The sequence below is a fragment of the Mauremys reevesii genome, linkage group 6 (genome assembly GCF_016161935.1).
Source record: "Mauremys reevesii isolate NIE-2019 linkage group 6, ASM1616193v1, whole genome shotgun sequence".
In the NCBI taxonomy this organism is placed as follows: Eukaryota; Metazoa; Chordata; order Testudines; family Geoemydidae; genus Mauremys; species Mauremys reevesii.
In genome coordinates this window covers 52348909-52369178 of record NC_052628.1, presented here as the reverse complement: position 1 = coordinate 52369178, position 20270 = coordinate 52348909, and positions in this window count along the sequence as shown.

Sequence of the window (20270 nt, the reverse complement as noted above, 5' to 3'; positions counted from 1 at the left end):
CCCTTATGTATATTAGTAAGAGAGATAGTTAATATATGGGAAGATAGGGAGACAGAAGTTATTAATATAAACTCACAAAATTAAGTATCATCTTCACTCCTGCCATTAGTATTCCATAGATTTCAAATACAAATGGTATGTAAGTGATTTGTTAACTAGGCACTAAAGAGATAACTTAGAGAGAAATCATTAATGTACATTTAAAAGATCACAATCTAGAGAGGAATCCTATTGTAATCCAGTCTTTTTATTGTTCCTCAGTTTAATTTGTTGCCCAGCAGTACAATCTGTTTTATAAAAAAATGAGTTTTAAATTAAAAATGCAGATTAATCATGAGCGGCAAGTGGGCTCTATTTGTTAAGACAATCTGAATGGCTCTTTTAGGCCATGTCATTCAGTTGTGTGAAAGTTTTATTAGAACCATAGAATCATAGAATATCAGGGTTGGAAGGGACCTCAGGAGGTCATCTAGTCCAATCCCCTGCTCAAAGCAGGACCAATTCCCAACTAAATCATCCCAGCCAGGGCTTTGTCAAGCCTGACCTTAAAAACCTCTAGGGAAGGAGATTCCACCACCTCCCTAGGTAACCCATTCCAGTGTTTCACCACCCTCCTAGTGAAAAAGTTTTTCCTAATATCAACCTAGACCTCCCCCACTGCAACTTGTGACCATTACTCCTTGTTCCTTCGTCTGGTACCACTGAGAACAGTCTAGATCCATCCTCTTTGGAACCCTCTCATTCTTCTCTTCTGCAGACTAAATAATCCCAGTCCCCTCAGTCTCTCCTCATAAATCAGTGTCTCTCAAACTTTTTTACTAGTGACCCTTTTCACATAGCAAACCTCTGAGTGTGACCACCCTTATAAATTAAAAAAACACTTTTTAATATATTTAACACCATTATAAATGCTGGAGGCAAAGCAGGGTTGGGGTGGAGGTTGACAGCTTGCGACCCCCCATGTAATAACCTCACGATCCCCTAAGGGGTCCCGACACCTTCTTGTAGTCTGGGGCCCAAAACTGGACACAGTACCCCAGATGAGGCCTCACCAATGCCGAATAGAGGGGAATGATCACATCCCTCGATCTGCTGGCAATGCCCTACTTATACAGCCCAAAATTCTGTTAGCCTTCTTAGCAACAAGGTCACACTGTTGACTCATACCAACTTCTTGTCCACTGTAACCCCTAGGTCCTTTTCTTGCTCCCTAGCCATTCAGTCCCTAGTCTGTAGCAGTGCATGGGATTCTTCCATCCTAAGTGCAGGACTCTGCACTTGTCCTTGTTGAACCTGATCAGATTTCTTTTGGCCCTATCCTCTAATTTGTTTAACACATTTGTCAAACACATTAGGCCTGATTCTTCTTTCACTTACATTTGTGTAATTACTGTGGCCTAGTAGCTAAAGCACTGGGCTGGGATTCAGGAGGGCTGAGTTTAATTCCCAGCAGTGGCCTGCTGGGTAACCTTGGGCATGTCACTTTTCACCTCTCTGTGCCTTAGTTTCCCCATCCCCACCTGTAAAATGGGAATAATAAGACTTCCTTTCTAAAGTGCTTTGATGAAAAGCACTACATAAGAATTAAGTATTATTATTATTATACCTGATGTATAGTAATGTGACAGAATTAGTCCCAGCAAGAACTGATACACTTGATAAATAGTATTGTGATGTCATTACATCTGAAACCATTTTGTTATGGGGGGAAATAAATGTTGAACTCCTTACTCCATTGTTCTGTTTACAGTAGTTACAATTTCAGACTGTGGCATGTGTGAAGCAGATGGAAGTGACTCAGTTGACATGAAAGATATCTTCAAAAATAACTGTCTGGGGAAATAAATTGCGCTACTAAATTAAGAGTTACTCCACAGATGCCACTAGAGTTGTACCAGTGTAAATGTTCCTGGGTGCATGGGGAATAACAGCCATATTAGAAAGGTTAAACCAGCTAACGAGTAGCCCAGTTTGGGGTATGAGAAATACCATGCAGACCTGGCAGGGAAGGTGCATTGAACAACCTTTATAATGCGACCTCCATATATTTGGAGGTTCAGCTAGGGATAAACATCTGAACTTCTGAAAATTTATCTAAACCAGAACTCTGAATATGTTAAGAGTCTCCTGGCTAGTCACCACTTTGTGATGGGTCTTTGGTGGCTTATACAAAATGAGCTTCATGATCTCATTCTTATTCCTACTGGATGGAATCAACATTACAAAATCCCATCTGAATTAATATTAATTATCCTCTTTGTTGGCAGTCTCATGACAGAAGCCAGGCTATGGATGAAAACAGAAACTGAACTATTCTCTCAGACTTTCAGGTCTCTTCAAATCAGAGTTTAGGGGCACTGGCAGGATAGTGGCAAGAAACCTACACTGCTGTTGCACCAGGCTGTACATCTTCTAATTTAGTAGTAAGGAGAAGATACATTTTTAAAGGTGTCCTGCAAAGCATTTCTAAACAAAAATTGGGCTTGTGGGTAACATTTTCCAAAGCACCTAAATGGAACTTCGGTGTCTAAAGCTCATTGGTGCTTTTGACAATTTTATCCTGTGTCTTTTCTGAAGTAAGTAGCCATTGTTGGGTTTTTCCTATATATATATATATATATATATATATACTGTATGGCAAAAAGAAGTATATATATAGGACTATCAAGTTATCTTCACGGGGGGCCTGTTGGGTGTCTGTCTGATGTATATTTTTAGTTCTCACACACTCATAGAAGGAACACGGTGATCAATCTTTAGCAAAAATATAACTGAAATTATAATGGTTATAAGAAAAATAAACAAAAACAAGTTTTAAAGAGTATGATTAAAATGTCTTCATCTCACTTTTTCTCAGCCTTCACTCTGTGGTGATGTTGTCTGTCACTAGTTATTCAATCACCAACGCATCTTCAAAGCCTGACCTAGATCTAAACATCTAATGTTACAAAACAATACAGGGAAAAATAGCCCTTAAAACAACAGCAGCAACTTTCAGGATTTTTTTTTCTATCATAAAGAGGCCAAAAAAAAAAAAATAGCAAGCCAGGTTGTTGTTTTTTTGTTTGTCACCTTTGAAAACTGTCAATACCGCACCTTTCACAAGCACTAAATTTATTTTAAGAAAAGAAAGTGATGTTTACCTACACTGTAAAGTGGGAAGTGAGTTAACAGTGGAAGTATTTAAATGGAAACTAGTTTCCTTGGAGCTTACATTAGCAGCCTGGTTCATGAAATAAAAATGAAGCTAGTGTCAGTGAAAAGCTTTCATATGCCAATGTTTTTACTGTGGTTATGTGTTTGGAAATAAACAGGCTGCAGCAGTATACTGCAGTAAGACAATGTACTAAGATGCATCGTAAACTGATTAGATGCAGTACTTTGCAGCATGTTGCTGCAACAGGAGATCTGCCAGTTATCTTTCTATCCTTATCTATCTACATCATTTTATTGTAGTGGGAGGGGAAGAGTGCTATGACTCTGTTAACAATTTGGTGCTGTTAATCTGGAAAAGGACAAAATTAGCATTATGGATAGACAGGATTCTGAGAAAATAAAACTAGCCTTAAAAATGACCAGCAATGCTCCCCCCGCCCCCCCCAATGGGTGTGCTCTATTTTGCTTCTTTATAATGTATAAGGAAGGCCTGAGAGTTTATTTCCTTGTTTGTTTGTTTTTACCTTAGAAGTTATGGCCAGTCTAGCCTGGAAGGCTCTGATTGGCGAATGAATGAATTCATGGACTTCCTCTTCTCTCTTAAAGGATCCCTAAACATACAACAAACATGAGATGGCAACAAACCAATTATTTAATACGAAAATGACTCTGATAACCTCTCTTCCAGCATCCCAGAAGATCAGTGGGGATGGAGGGGAAACACTATTCACATAAAAGTGTAAAATATTGTGTTCCAGTGTGCTGATTTTATACTAATCATCAGTCTGGGCTAGCTAGAGAGCTGAGCGAGAAGGTGAATACCATTTGAATTAGCAGATGTCTGCAAAATTTGGGCTTTTCTTGATGCTCCACTGGAAGTTTAACACTGTCAAAGCCACCCCAGTGTCGTCACCATTGTTAATGACACACAGTTATAAATGACGACAGGCTGTAATCTTTGGCAATGAGCTCATTTGAGCTAATGTGAAAGCTTGGTCTCTCTTTGGCTGCTAGCTAATAATAATGGGAAAAGGAAGAGCAGAGGAGGCACTGTTTGGAAAGTACCTAGCACTCTTTTGGCCCTACCCCAATCTAAGCAGCATTTGTGCCTGCCTTCTCCTGAGTAGGACTCATTTATCCCTGTGTAGCTGCTCACCCTGGCATTTCCACCACTCTGCCCATGTACAAGTGACTCAGTCCCAGTGACTCAGGAGGGAAAGGATTATTTTAGTTATTGGCTTGGAAGGCCACCACATCTTTATCCTTCATGCTGGAGCTGCCCTTTCTCGTCTATTTTTCTCATTCCGGCCAGAGATTTCTCCTGATCAGCAAAGGGCATTCCCACCTGTCCTGCCATGATAGCTTTAGAAGATGTCCCCCTTACCGCCCCATGCTGAGTTTCCAGCATCACAGCCACCTTTCAGCTGAGGAACTGGTGACCGAGGCTGAGCCTAAGGCCCCAATTCTGCAATGTACAGCCTGAGTGGCAGGGCTGGATTAAAGCTACCCAAGGTTTTAGGCACAACATGCCATTTGTCCCCTATGGCTCTGCCTTGGTTCAATGGTCCCATCCCCCACTTGGAGTGACAAGGGTGCCCCTACTCCCCCCACTTCCTCACCATGGGAGCAGCAGCAGTAATCCTCTCTCAATCCCCAGAGAAGCAGAGGTGGCATCAGGTGCCCCCCGCAACCAAGGGATTTACACATGAATGGGTGAGTGGACCAGGTCTGCTGCACTCTTCACCTCCTGCCACAGTGTGTCTCAGAGCTAGTGTTTGACACTGGCTGGCTGCCGACTCAGGCAGATGGCCCTGCCTTGGTTATATTCAGGTTACTTTTTCAAGCTTTTTTCCCCTAACCCTGAACTAGAAACTTGCCTTTTTATTTTAAATGAAAGCAGCAATGGTGATGGAAATTTCACGCCCAGGGACCTTGCTTTTACTCTGGTTTATTTCAGTCACAATTCAAATAAAAAGACAATAGAGATGAAAAGCAGAAAACACCTCCAGTAGCTAGTAGTACCTGTCAAAAGCAATGTATTTATTGTCCTAACATTGGCCAGGGGAGAAAATCTTGCCCATTAGCATTGTGCGCACAGAGGACCCTCCATGTTCAGATCTCCCCATTCCCACACAGAAGCATGTGGGGAGGGGCTCAGCTTCCTCTGTGACACCATCCCTCCTCCTCTTCATCCTTTGGAAGCCTCTGCTCTGGTCTAAGGCTTGGGGATTAGGGGCCTGAGGAGAAAGGACAAGGACTGGGTAGATGGAGCTCACTAGAAAATGTTGTATTATCATTGGCAGGAGGGTGCCCTAAATCCAAGGTGCTGCCACAGCATAGGACTTCTGCTCACTAGCTCTTCCCTTGATGATGCAAATAGTCTTGAGGTCAACCTTGCAGCCCATTCAATGTGGGGCAAAGGCAAAGCCCATCCTAGCTTCCTGAGAGAAAAATCCGGGTGTCTCCTTCAGTGTTTGCTTCCCCCAAGTCCCTGTGTGTTTTCTGCAGGGGAGGAGGCAATCTGACCCTTGGAGAAGTTGAACTTCTAGGTCAGTTTAATTAAGATGATGTTTTAAAAAAATGGTACGGAGTTTAAGCAAAGAAGTTTCTGGTTATCAGGGAATAATGTACAGATTATCAAGGGGTGCAAAGTAGGAAAAATGATCCAACATAAAGCTCTGCATAACTTGGAACACCTAGCTCTAGCCAGAATCGTTATCTATATTGCAGGTATATCTACAGTAGTACTGAAAGCACTTCACACTCAGTTACCCATTATTGTTCTCATGATGCTTTAAAATAAAAGTAACTAGCACCCCTCAATCTTTTTATCAAGACCCTAGAGGTTTTTAATGTTGGTTACTGGCAGATTGGGTTGAATCTGAAGTTGTAAGTTTTGTGAACCTTTATTTTCAAATGTACTCCATGCAGAACACCTGAAATTAAATTCTGAGTAGTATTTATGAAGAGGGAGTAAATTTAAGTCTCAGCACTGACTTAATTAAGGCAGATGAATAGTTTTTATAGTTCCATCTGAAATCTGAAAATGAACTTGTCCAATCTTCAGATCTTCCCCTTGGTTAAAATATATGGCTCTTATTAAAGACAAATTCAAATACATATACCTTTATTACTCAAATGCCCACATGAGGAGCTTGATAGATAAGTCCATATACCCTCTTCATAAAATCCTTCTTGAATAAGGTTGAGCCAATAACCAGAACATTTTTATTGAATCCCCAAATGTTATAGCACTGGAGAAGATCACCTAAGTAAGAACTTATTTTGAGTATTAATGCAGTGGTTATATTATTCTAATAAGATGAAAGAGCTTAAGAATTTAGCCAATTCATCATGAATGCAGATAAATGGGCAAAGTTCATAATATAACAATTATGGTAGGAGGAAGGACAGCAATCAAATAACATTGTTAAAATATCTTTATTTAATTTAAAGCATACAACATGAATTTCATCTTATAGTTTTTCTTTCATCCACCAAGGGCCTGATCCTGTGAAGTTCTGAATGCCTCCTGCAAGGTGCTGAGCACCCTCAACCATCACTACTCCACTCCACTTCTACATTATTTTTTATCTGTGTCCACCTTCTGCTCCTGGTGTAATGTAGCCTCAGATGAAGTGCTGGCTTTGTCATTGCCCAGTGATGACATTTCCCTACTTCATAACAGATGTAGAGGCAGGTAGATAGTCAATGCTAGAAACTACTTCCCATGTGTGACGTGTTACTCTACACTCAGCCCTCATTGTCAACAACCTACATCTGACCACTTCAAGACTTCCTGTATTTACTTGCCCAGGATGGCAGAAATTTGAATGATTTGATTTCAGCTGAACCACAGATACTACACTAAAAATTTGATTTTTAAAAATACATTGAATCTTGTCATAAAGAAAATGGAGGCCCAATATGACTCTCCCATTGATATCATTGATATGTTAAAACAAAGTAGAGCAAGCATTCAAGCGATACACTGATTTCAAGGTCAGTTCTTTTATTAAACATAAAAGGCCAAGTGTGTTTGGATTTACCCCAGAATAACAGAGTTTGTCTCAAAGTAAGAGGCGTTAAAGAGTTCTTTGGGTGCTGATTGATTCCATTCTCATTTGTCCATCAGTTTGGCTTCATTAACCAGGGAAGAGGAGGATAAGCTGGGTCTCCCAAGATAACCAGTGCAATCGCCACACCATCAATGTCCATATGGATGCTGGGAGCAAACAGTCCGTTATCCATTAGTTCTGAAAAATCCTCACATTGTAGACCCTTCCAGCCCACCCTGCATTTATGCCATGGTGGTCAACAAGTTATCTGTTCAGTGGTCAATAGATGAAGTCCAAAAGCTGAAATATAGCCCAAGTAGCCTCTGTGTATTCATGGCTGCTAATATAGCGGTGTGGAGCATAGTTGGGTCCATGCTGGCAAACAGCAGTCAAAAAACAATGCCATAAGGAAGCCACTGCCATGTGTACACAATGACGTGAATTGAAAGAGGGCACAGCCATCCCATGTGCATGCTATTAATGTGCCTTGCAAACTGTGCATTAAATAACTTGCATGAAATGAATCAGGTTTAACCCCACCATTTAGACAAGCCCTAAGTTCATTTTTGTTAGCTAGTGGCAAGGAACTCATCTGGGAGTATATGTAATTCACACTTGCAAGGCATCTCCAGCAATTAGATCTGTTTGAGTTGAGAAGGGTTAGTAGCTCAAATTTTTCTAAGGGCATCAACTGTACAAACTACAGTTATTTCCTCAGGAGAAAAAGGGATGCTGTGGTGTGCATTTTCTATTTTTATTCTCATTTGCTCCTCTTTGAGACTGCTTGAAAATAAAGATGTTGGGTGAAGTTTTGTAGGGTACTGTGAGCACATCAGACCTGTGCACTAGCTTCCCGTAGAGTGATGTGTCAGGTTCAAGGTATTGGTTCTTACCTTCAGGGTCCCCTTATTTGCCCTTGTCTTTGCTAATATAAATACATAGTACAATATGGAGGAGCTGCCTGAGCACGCCTGGCCGGACTTCCCGGAGGAGCTGCCGGACCTGCCACCAAGCCCTGGGCTGGAGGAGCCTATGCAGGTTGACTGGCCTGGAGCTGGCGCCCCGGACGAGGTAAGCCCTGAGGGGGAAAGTGGAAGTAGCCCAGGGTGTCAGGCTGCAGACGCAGAGGTCCCGATGTCAGTGTGTTGCGGTCAGGACCCCACTGACCCGCGGCATTGATAGCTGCTGTTAGGGCCCGGGCTGGGACACAGTGGAGTCCTGTGTCCCTTTCACGGGTGGCAGTTTTCCCTCACCCAGGTGTAAGGACCTGGGCCTACACGCCTACTGTTGGTTTACTGCTGGGCCTGAACCCATTGTACTGTTTACCACTCAGCCCCTGCTCCAAAGGGCCTGAACCCATTGTACTGTTTACCACTCAGCCCCTGCTCCAAAGGGCCTGAACTCCTTGTACTGCTTACCACTCAGCCCCTACAACCAAGGGCCTGAGCCTATTGTACTGTTTACCGCTCAGCCCTGCCACCGAGGGCCTGAGCTCATTGAACTGACTGCTGCTCAGCCCCTGCACCAAAGGGCCTGAGCTTCTTGTACTGTACTGCTGCTCAGCCCCTGCACCAGAGGGCCTGAGCTTTCTAACACTGTTTACTGTCGTTCAGCCGGTTCAACAGGAAACAAGGAGTGAGTCGGTGTGGCTCCCCTCCGGCTGAGAGGAGGGTTGAGCCCCGGCTCAACTGATTACATGCATGTTGCACACAAAAATTTTCCCCCGAGGAGAGAGGATGAGAGAAAGAATGAATCAAATGTGGCAGATGTTAGTCACGTTGCTTTATGCACTACTGGAAGGTGTTCAGATACCATAGTGTTCAGGGCAGTATAAGAACCTGAATAGAATGCAATACCATATTTCCACCAGGGTTAGTAGAGCTAGCCTCAATGACTTAAGCTGGTCCAAAACTGTATTTTTATTTTCCACCAGAAGTTTTAATGACAGTTCTTAATTTTGGGTCAAAAACTTTTGTTGAATTTTTCAGATTTTTAAAAAATTGACAAGAGATTTTCAACCAGCTCTATGCTGACCCTTTACTTCTGTCCAGCTGCAGTCCCTCCCCACAGAAGGGGCTACTGATGGAAGGATCTGACTAGCAGTGGATCCCCCAGCACTGCTCTTGCCCCTCCTTCAACTGCCTATGACCTATCCAAATGAACCCCCCAATCTTTCCCAGTATGGTAGTAGTGCATTGTAGTAGTGTTCTATTTGTGTTTCATAGGACCCACCCTCCAGAACAGTGGAATTTGCACTACTTGCCCCTAAATGTATATTCATCAGTAAAGTGAAAGATATATATTTTTTCAATGAATGAAACTTTTTCTCTTGGAACATTGTGATGGGATGTCCACTGAAGGGGTTAATGGAGGCCAGATGGGACAATTAACCTCTTATGTAGCAAACAAGGGAGATATAGTCTGGGCAAAGAGTCTTGGTTAGAAGGAAGCTCACCTGAGCAGAGGCGAGCTAGGCTAGTATAAACCCAGAAAGTTGGCAGCAGCAAGGAGGCTGGGAGGACATTTGTGGTCACCCTCTGCTTAGCAGAGAAAGAAAGAGGGAAAGAAAGAGACCCTGGGGGGTCAGGCCCAGAGGGAGGGAGTACCCTGAAGAAAGTAGGGTGGAAAAGAGAATCTGTGGAACATGGGGTAGGAAACAGTCCAGGGAGTAAGCAGCAAGGTTGGTGACTGAACAGACCTTGACTGTGTATTGCAGGGTCCCTGGGCTGGAACCTGGAGTAGAGGGTAGGCTTGGGTTCCCTTATCTGCCACTGGGGAAGTGGCGCCCATGGGGCAGTAAATGGAAGACTTCCTAGGTCATTGTGGGAGTGACAGAGACTTTGAAGGTCTATACTCTGGAAGGGGGGAATACTAAGTGACCTGGTCAGAGAGCCAAGTCACAAAAAGGATGCTGTAGTTCCTGGAGTGAGAAAGGAGCTGCAGGCTGACAGGGAGCCTGCATGCAACTGCAGGAAAGGGCATTGGCCTTGCGGAGCTAATCTCCAGAGTGGCCAGGAGGAGGTGCCAGCCTAGTAGTGGGTGGAGCATCTCCATCACAAACATATTGTAGTAAAACATTTTTATATTGATCCCCCATGGATGCAGGACAGTTCACAAAAATTAGAGCTGGATGAATAATTCAAGTGGCAAATTTTACCTCTTATTCTGTTAGTGGATTGTTTTAAATAACGGTTTACCAGCTTGAATAGAAAAGCCTTGCCCCAAGCCCTGTTGGGGGGGAAAAAGGGGAAATTAATGGAAAGGGACCTAAGAAGATCCATTCCCCGTGGTATTAAAAAGTAATCTTGGGAAAGAGTTGACCTTAGTTCCCTTGGGTAGAACTGATACATTGGAGATAAATAATCATTATCATATAAATGAATCAGGTATCTCCATGTGTTCTCATATTTCTGGAAGAAGTCAAATTACCGTAATTCTTGTGGAAGACAGAGGTAAAATCATGGCTGCTTTGAAGTTAATGTCAAATTTCCCATTGACTTCAATAGGACCAGGATTACCACCCCCCCTTCCCCACAGATTTCAAGATACCTCCAGCAGTATCTCCTGACCAAAGAGGTTCAGATAAATATAGATAGAACTAATGAGGTTCAGATGAATTAAGAGAAGAGTTGGATGAGTGCCCAACCTCCATAACTCTGGGGTTTGCCCACCACCACAGACACTTCAATAATAAATGTGGGTGTCCAGTACAAATTTAATCTATCAGAGAAAAGTACTGAATAGTGATGGGAAAGTCACTGGCCACTGTAACCCCTAACCAGCTTAGATTTCTAAGCATTTTTCATTAAGCATTCATAATCTCCCCAGCATTGAGGAAAGCTATATTCCATTCAAATGAAGCAAAGCAATAATAAGAATTAATAATCAATATGCAGTTATGGACTGCCTCCTTTCCACAGATCTTGACTAGAGTTGGTTGGAAAATGAAACATTCTAGTGGGGGAAAAAAAGCTCTTCATCAAAATTTCATTCAGGAACTCTAATATCACACAATTAAACATCACACCACCATGATACATATTATAGCTGTTCTATGAGGGCTAGCCTCAGGCACAGGGTGATTATGTGAGAATGAGTCTAAAGAAAGAGAAGAGAAAAGAACCTATGAGTCTTGACTCCCTAACTACTGCTACTGAACCTGCTCCCTGGGAGAGTATCTGTATAATAACACTAGTGGAAGCAGTTTTGTAAAGTTATGTCAATGCTTCCTCCATTCTGTTTTTATCACATTCTTACAGTAAGATGTTGTTTTACAATGTGAAGACTTAAACTCAATTTCAAGTATATTTCTGTGGAGAAAACAGAAGCCATATGACAGCCTGTAGAGAATACTTTGCCTAATAGGTACTTCTCTGTACATCAGAGCAGTGTGTGCTGAATAATTAACCTACTCTAGTATTCTGGCTACAAATTACATTTTATTCATCTCACAACTACATCACTGTAAAAACACTTTTGTATGTTCATATTGTGGTGTGCTAGATAACAGGACAGTGTGTCCACTCTGTGACCTTTCCACAACTAGGTAAAAAAGGATCTGCAATGAATCTGCCAAGGAAGGAACCAACTACTATTCTTATCAGCTCCTCCCCAGCTGAACTACATGACCCTCCAGGGTGGAAAAGCAGATAGAATATTCTCTCCTAGCCAGGACGTGAAAGGGGGAAGAAACTCTTTGAAATGGTCAGATGCAGGATGTGATCTCTTTCTCTGGGAAATTAGTGGTGGAACAGGTCAAGCTGTGGTGCTGCATGATGAGTGGGGAGTAGAGCAGCTGAGGAGTTGCATGTAGAAAAGGAAATCAACAAAAGGAGTGGAAGCAGAGGAGCCATGTGTGGAGCAGATTGTGAGGGTCAGATGTTGTAGTAGGATACAGGTCTGTGGAGAACTTGTGGGGTAACCACAGAGACAGATATTGGGTCCTGTAGCCAAAGGGCTGAGCAGAGAGAGGCCTGACTGGAACTTTTAGGGTTGTAGAACCTGCAACTAGGCTATGCTCTTAGGGTACATCTGTGCTGCAATTGGAGGTGAACTAGTATTGCAACCCATACTGCAATCACACCTCTGTTTGCAATGTAGATGTACCTTTAAAGGGCCAGGAGCTTGTAAAAGGCTATTGCAACCAAAGTGCCTCCTACAAATGGGAGGAGCCTGGGAAGGGATCATTGTGCTCAAAGATCTACTGTCCTTGTAAAGAAAAACAATATACAGCCAGGAACTGTCGGGGACTTTGTAGCCTAATGGCCACCAGAGTTGCAGCATCTGGGTAGCAGAAGCTATGCTAGCTTCAGACCACTTTGGTCAGATCCAGTATGGCCATTCTTATGTCTAATGCTTACAGAGCAGAGGCCTGGGAGTCAGGATTTCTTAACTCATTTTGTAACCCTGGGCTTAAGTTTCTTTACACATCAGTTTCAGAAAGTCTTATCCATCTCTAAAATGGGTAAGTTGTTCTAAGTTTTGATTGATTAATGCTTATAAAGTGCTCTGAAATCTTAGAGATACTATGGAAATGGAAAGAATAGGTTTTAATGCCACAAGGGACCACTGTGAACCTCAAGTCTGACCTCCTGCACAACAGAGGTCATGTCCCCATGTATTTCCCTACTTCTATTTCTGATCCTTTTTGAAATTAGATAATAGACAGGAGTGTGAGAGTGTAAAATAAGTTAATGGAATTTTCAGATGTCATAATTAATTCATATTCAAGCTTCGGCTGAACATTTGGATTGGTTCTCATCTTATTTATTTGGTTTGATTTATTCATATCCTAAAAAAGATCACCTATCCATAAGCTATAGGCACCCTTGACTTAGCTTTAAAATACAGCAAAATTAATACCCAAACATAACTACAAGGCAGCAGTACAGATGAGTATAATTCACTTGTACCATCAAAACAGGTAACATAAAAGCTCAAATTCACCTTCCCCTCACACCGTTACTCACCTTTACAATCCCTCTTCTTCAAATGCCTAGGAAACAGATGAGCTTTGCAATGTACCCTGGAGGTCATCAGATTCAGGCTATTTTGGATCAAGGCAAGGAGTGAATTTTAAAGCTGTAGGCTCCCCACAGAGAACACCCTGCTAGTAGACCCGTCACATATATCATTGGGGCTTCAGCTTGAGTGCTTCTGCTGATTCTAATATTGTGGTATGGCAACAAGAGGTGGTCTCCCCAAACCATTTCCCCCATCCCTACAAGTCTTTTCATTTATTCTTCTTTGGCTAGGTTCATTCTAATAGTGCATCAGGAACTATCGAGTCTCCATGAAGGTTATAAGCTCTGTGTTCAATGGACATTGTGCAATGTGAGGCAAACTTTGTCCAGTAGACAGGGGAAAACTTAAGGGGAAAAAATACAGGCTAGAAATTGATATAGAAGACCCTCTTTATAATGAATGTAAGGTTTAATAGAAAAGTAAAGATAATAAAATGCATTGATATTTTAAGTCCTTAATATAATAAAAGCATAATTAAGAAACAACTGGCATTTAGACCTTAAATCAGGTCAATAATATATATCCCATACCAATCTTACAAGAATAAACAATTAATGCTTGCAGAATAAGATCTTTGGGCAAGAGGCACTATATTAATGCATAGTATTATTACTACTACATTAGTACAGAAAATTATATGATGCAGTTTTCCATGTCATATTGTTATAGATACTCTAATTAGCTTTGCTTTCCCTTCATGTGTAACTAGCTTATGCCTTCCCTTTTTGAGTCCAATTTTCACACAAACCCTTTTTTCAGTGCTGAATACAGTCTGGGAAACATCTAGACTGTCAGTCTGCAACACAAAGCAACATCAGAGCTGTGTGAGTTTGCCTGGAATGATATATTTTTTGGCACAATGCCTCTATTTAGTCTATGAAGTACCGTATTAGAGGTAAGTCAACTAATGCCTGAAATCTACAATTTGCACAGCTTGGAAATGAACTGTAGGGGGCACTATTTACTAAGTAAATTTAGAAAGCCATCATTTTGACAATATATAACCTATATATGCTTTTAAAAATTATATAGGATATTTTGACTCATACATTTTTTCCAACTCACTAAAAACAGATGCTGAAGGAGCAATACAATCCAAATCTTTCCCCAGATTCACATATTTAAAAGGTTTGCTCTCTAAATTGTCTCAGGACAATGTTCATTACAGTTTAGCAACTTTTTTGTGTATATGAAAAACCATAGTGATGAAACCCATCTTATCTCACAATAATAAATCACTGAAAAATGAAGTAAAGTCAAGATATACTCTCATAAGAGACTAGCATTATACAGTAGTTTTCCACAAGTTACTGCTAATAAAATGACTGAACATGATATTTTAATATACTTAGAGGAGATGAGCATATCAGTCTGTATCTGTACACAATATATCTAGTATGTTAATTAAAATACAGGCATCTTGCTGGTGGTAATCAATGTATTGTAAAATCGCTGCTGGATGTTAAGCATAAACAAAGCAGATGTTTTTCATGAGCGTTTGAGTCTGGGGAAGAAATAAAATATGTTAAGGAATAATGTCTCAGTACAAATGGTAACAGAACAAGTTTCCAGCCAGTACCTGACTCTGTATTTTAATAGTATATGTGCCTTTAGAAGTTGTTTATAACAGTTACATAGAACTTTATGTGCTGCAGGACGGGCTAGACCAATGGTTCTCAACCAGGGGTCCGGGGCCCACTGGTGGGCCACAAGCAGGTTTCAGGGGGTCTGCCAAGCAGGCTGGCATTAGACTGCTGGGGCCCTGGGCAGAAAGCCAAATCCCTACCACCTGGGACTGAAGCCCAGGGCTCCAAGTACCGACATCTGGGGCTGAAGCCGAAGCCTGAGCAGCTTAGCTTTGCATGGCCCCCTGGGGCATGGGACACCCGGCAATTGCTCTGCTTGCTACCCTCTAATGCTGGCCCTAGTTTTACATATAGAAAAACAGTTTTTGTAGTACAAATGGACCGTGGAGTTTTTATAGCATGTTGGGGGGAGGGGGAGGCTCAGAAAGGAAAAAGTTGAGAACCCTTGGGCTAGACCACTTCTGAAACCTTTACTCAGTCCATGCTCAGGCTAAATTCCCACCAGATTATGTAGTAACTTTAATCAATAGTTTCTCTTCATCTGTTTTCTGGGATAGCAGAGCAAATGTGCTGCACCGTGTGAGAAGCTGGGGACTGTTTGCGTATGTGAATATGCATGTGCACATGCACCTAATTGATAGCCCTGGAGATTGAAATCCTTCATTTATTCAGAGATGTGGAAGAACAAGAGCCATGGCAGTGCAAGGGCTTCACTACACTCTTCCAGCTATTCTGCAGAAATCTTTCAGAAGGGACTGTTTCCAGAAGGCCTTGGGCAGTTTGCTGATTGGATTACAAAACTGGAAAATATTGAAATTGGGTGAGCTCTTCAAGACTGCCTAAATGATTTAGAAACACAAGTCTCATTTACTTTCACTGGGACTTGTGCTCCCAAATCCCTTTGGCTCTTTTGAAAATCCCACCCATTATGGCCATGTATTCAGTTTGCCTGTGATTAGTTAAACCAGCAGAGATCCCCAACCAATAAACAGCAATGCTTGAGCCAATATACACCACCAGCCAGGAAAAAAGTGCCTTTAAGCCAATTTTGAGCTTTCCAGATCCTGGGCTGGTCCCATGGTGTAAGTCAGAAATAGCTGCAGACTGGTCTGATTACTCAGTATAAATTAGAAAAATCTGTGATTTGCTCTTACGTTTGTTGGCTGCCAATAGCCCCAAGAGGGCCAGTACAGTAGCCAGGGGCTCACAGAAAATGAGGAAGCTCCAGCCACATCACACCCTGGGGCTGGAATAGGGATAGGTGGCATGAGGGCAACCCTGCTAACGGTACACCCTTGGAGGATCCTCTTACGCTGGGGTGAGCCCCTCATAGCCAGCTGTTCCACATTTGAGATGCTTTCCATAAGCAGTACAGTGAAGACAGAACACAGTACAGTCTGAATGTGAGCCATCATTTGCTTTATACTGTTAGTAGCTATAGGGTTGGGGAAGAGATGGCAGTTTATGCTAAGGATGACTATGTCAGGTTTTATTGGCGTGCAGATGTAAATCCAGCATGTTTACTAGTATTTACTGGTTTGTCATATGTGTACTCTACCAGCACGTAAGGATTTAGAAGCTAAGTACAAGCACTATAATTCATATTTAATTCCATCCTTGCTGCACGTTAATGGAAGATAAGAACACATGCAGCTCAAGCGAGTATACTGTCCCCTTTTGTTTTGATCTATCCAAGATGAAAAGCTTGAGCTGGAAAGCAGTCACACAGTCTGTGGGGTCAAGAGGGCTTTGTCTTCACTGGGCAATATAATCCTGTTTAAACTCAGGACCAAACTCTCTGCAGGTGTAAGTGCATTGACTTCAGTGGACAATTTGGAGTGAATTTGGGTCTCAGTTTTCAATAGTCAGCTTAGCAGATGTGATCATGACTGGCCAGTGTAGACAAGGGCTAGTTATAGTCAGCACCCTGTCACTTAGTTTTGGGTGAACTCTAGTGGGACTAGGGATGGTGGAAATATCTTACCTTCAACTAGCTAACAAGATGCTGGATGTGACTTGTCCTTCTCTACACTGGCCAGTCAGTTGTGAATGCATTTCACCTGACTTTATTGTTTAAAAATTGTGCTTAAACATGATCACAGACAAGATCTGTGGGTTCTGAAATGATGAGACAGAATTACCTAATTTTGAGCATCTGTTATCTTTTTAAATGAGACAGGCTGGAGGAACAAAACATAACAGGGCATGCATTATTGTGTAATAATCAGGGGTGTCATTTGCAATGAAGCAGTTTCCCTCCAAGACCTTGGTTTGTCCCCCTTCTCCTGACTTTTCATAGCTCTTTGCTAGCAAGTGATGTGGTGTCTCCCCTGGACCTGTTGGGGCTGCTCTAGGGTGGGCTGGGACTCCAAATTGCCACATTGACAGCACTGTCACCCTCTCCCCACCAGCCAGACAGCAAGCAGGCACAGCAGTGGCAGCGGCCTGGGCCAGAGCTGAGCGCGGAGTGAGCTGGGCCCTGAGTCAGCCATCAGGGAGACAACCCTCCTATTCCTTGGGAGCAGCCCACCACCTCCCCACTCACCTCCAGACGGAACTGACTGATTAACATTCCCCATGTGTAGCTTTGACCTCAGCTGGGAGGTGGAAGTGGGGATGCTGACGCAACTTTGCTCCCACCTTGCCGATTTTTTTCTGAAATGATGCTGCTAATCAGAGGTAAAGTGAGAGGGAGAAGCTAAAAGTAGTGAGAGAGAACTGCCTTGCCTGCCTCTCCTTGGCTTGAATAAGTATTACTCACCAATAGCTTCCTTGCTCCTTGGTGGTTGGGGATGGGCGCTCCCCCTTTTGTCAGTCTACTTTAACTGCTAGTCACAATGTACAGCTATTGGCTGCATGCCTTTGTGTTTTGCCTCTCCTTCCGTTGTCAGCTTAAGCTGTTAGAAAGTGATTTCAGTTATTGAAAACTCAGTTTTCTTTATTTAGCTTCAGCCCATACTGCTGAGTCTTCTCCAGAGCCTTTGTACTCTTGCATCACCTTCCTTTTCACTGCATCACATGTTATTACATCACTTTATAAAATATCTTTGGTGATGAGCCTATGCCAAAGGGAATATGCTGAGAGTAATAGCGGCCAAATGATGGATTAGAGGTATATCGTTTGTCATTGTCCTTGCTTAGCTATATTTTCCAAAACCCATATGAGGAACTCAGCTTTGAGAAGACACATACTCCAGCCGTTTCACGATCTCCTTCCCCTTGGGGGTTTAACAATTTCCCTGGTTAATGTTTGCTTTGGATACTTGCATTGAGAAACACAGGAGCATATCTAAATCCTTTAGGTCCATGATTAAATACCATTTTTCTTTTTAACAAAGATCACTGTAAATTAACCCAATCTGTGGGCTCCTTTATTGGTCTACTGACATTTAATCTTACCAGTTGATCCAACTGTTTGCACAAGACCTTTCACCACAGAACTGAAGCTCTATGTGACGCAAATGAATTCCAGATTGTGCTTTGTCTTTACATCTCATTTTGTAAATAAACGGTAGTACTGTATATCAAATTCAGTAAAGATATGTGGGACTCATGCTGTTATCTGAATTACATCTCTGGTTTCCTTTCTTTGATGTGCATTCTCCCCTCCCCCCCTATTTGCTCTAAGAAAGTGTATTAATTAATAGCTTTTTTTGTACAGACACATTTGACTAATCTCTGTTGTTCTTATGCCAGATCCTCCAATAGCAGTTCCTTTCCTTCTGATATCATAATGAAAAGCAGAGACTGTACATTACCTCTGTGCTGTACTTGCAGGTAGCACACTCCTTTCATTGCAACATATTGATCTCACTATGGACTTTTAATTCTGCTGCTTGTAAAAACAAACCATTTTCCTAAAGAAGTGCTTTACAAAAAATCAAACCAGAGGCACTGGAGATGTGCATGTGATCCGAGGAGAGAGGAAGCTATGTTCATTGGTTCAGTGAACTGTACATAGCCACAGAGCCTTTAAAAAGGTGCAGAGGGAAATGTTATCAGTTAATATAACTCTGTAGGGAGCCTCAGAATGAGGCTAGTTCCTCTACAAGTAAATGACACAAAACTACCCTTAAAACAAGATACACAGATTATATTTTTATTATTAAAGTAAGCCTAACTACAATAGCAAACTTCCAGGAGATAAGAAAAAATCTGACCATAAATAACTTCTTATAACTCTTTGCCTGAGCTCCCTTAAGTCGGCAATTTGACATATGGTTTGCTTCAGTAAAATAATAAATCATAATCCTTTGTAGCTTGCTCTAAGGGCAGTATTATGCCATTTACTTGAGGCCTGATCCAAAATGCCCACAGATATCAGTGAGTGGACGAATGGGATCTTGTAGAGGAACCAATCTCATTTTTGAACTCCCAACTGAATTGTATTAACTAGTAACATTTCCCTCTGCTCTTTTCATTAGACTCTCTATTGCCACGTGCAATTCACTGAATCAATGAACATAGTTACTAACTGTCATTTTCTCGGATCACCCGTACATCTCCAGTGCCTTTGGTTTTATTTATTTATTTTGTTAGCAAAAAGATTTTTGCCTTCGCATTACTCACATTGCTTTCCATACGCTGGACAATGCTTGGACTTATGCTTCTGAGCACACTGTAACTGTTGCCTCATCATGATTGTCCACATCTAACTCACTCCAAACATTAGAAAAAGCTTTCTTCTTGTTCTTGTTCTGTTACACCAACCATTGTCTGAAATTATGTCTAGTGCTATGACCAGTTTTCCTTCAAAGGTTTTATTTGCATTTGAGTTAGAGCACTAGCTTGACAGATCTTAACAAAATCCTTTACTGTAAGCTCTGATGCTCTTAAGTTGTTCCCTTACTTTTTTTGTCCTATATTCCAACTATATTATGTTCCTGAAACACCGTGAAGATTGAATATTCTAAGAGGTAGGATTAGACTTTCAGGCTTAGATCAGTCTCATATGAATCATACATCTTTCCATTGCTGCATTCTGCACCAGAATACATATCTGTCACAGATTTCATTTTTCTTGAGTGGATAATTTTCAGATTTATGTTTAGACTTTTCCATGGTGCCCATTACTATAATATGAGAGCACTTCAAAACACAACTGTAAGGCAGAGGAATATAATCAGCTTCAGTTTACAGATGGGGGAATCAATCAAGGTCACGCAAGAAAACTAGGGAAGAACTGGGACCATAATCCAAATCTAAATCCTAGTACAGTGCTTTAACCACAAGCCCATCTTTCCTCTTGTTATTTTGCTGTTCTAATATTTAACTTTGTATGATCATCTGAAGGACCAGAATGCAACATGTATATATAACCTGTAGTTTGTAAGGCTGCATTTCTCACCAGTAAGAGCACTTATTAACTCAGCTTTGAAGTGGCTCCAATTGTTGAAAAATATAATTCCAAACTTTGGTTAAGTTTTTCCCCAGCTCACATCAATGT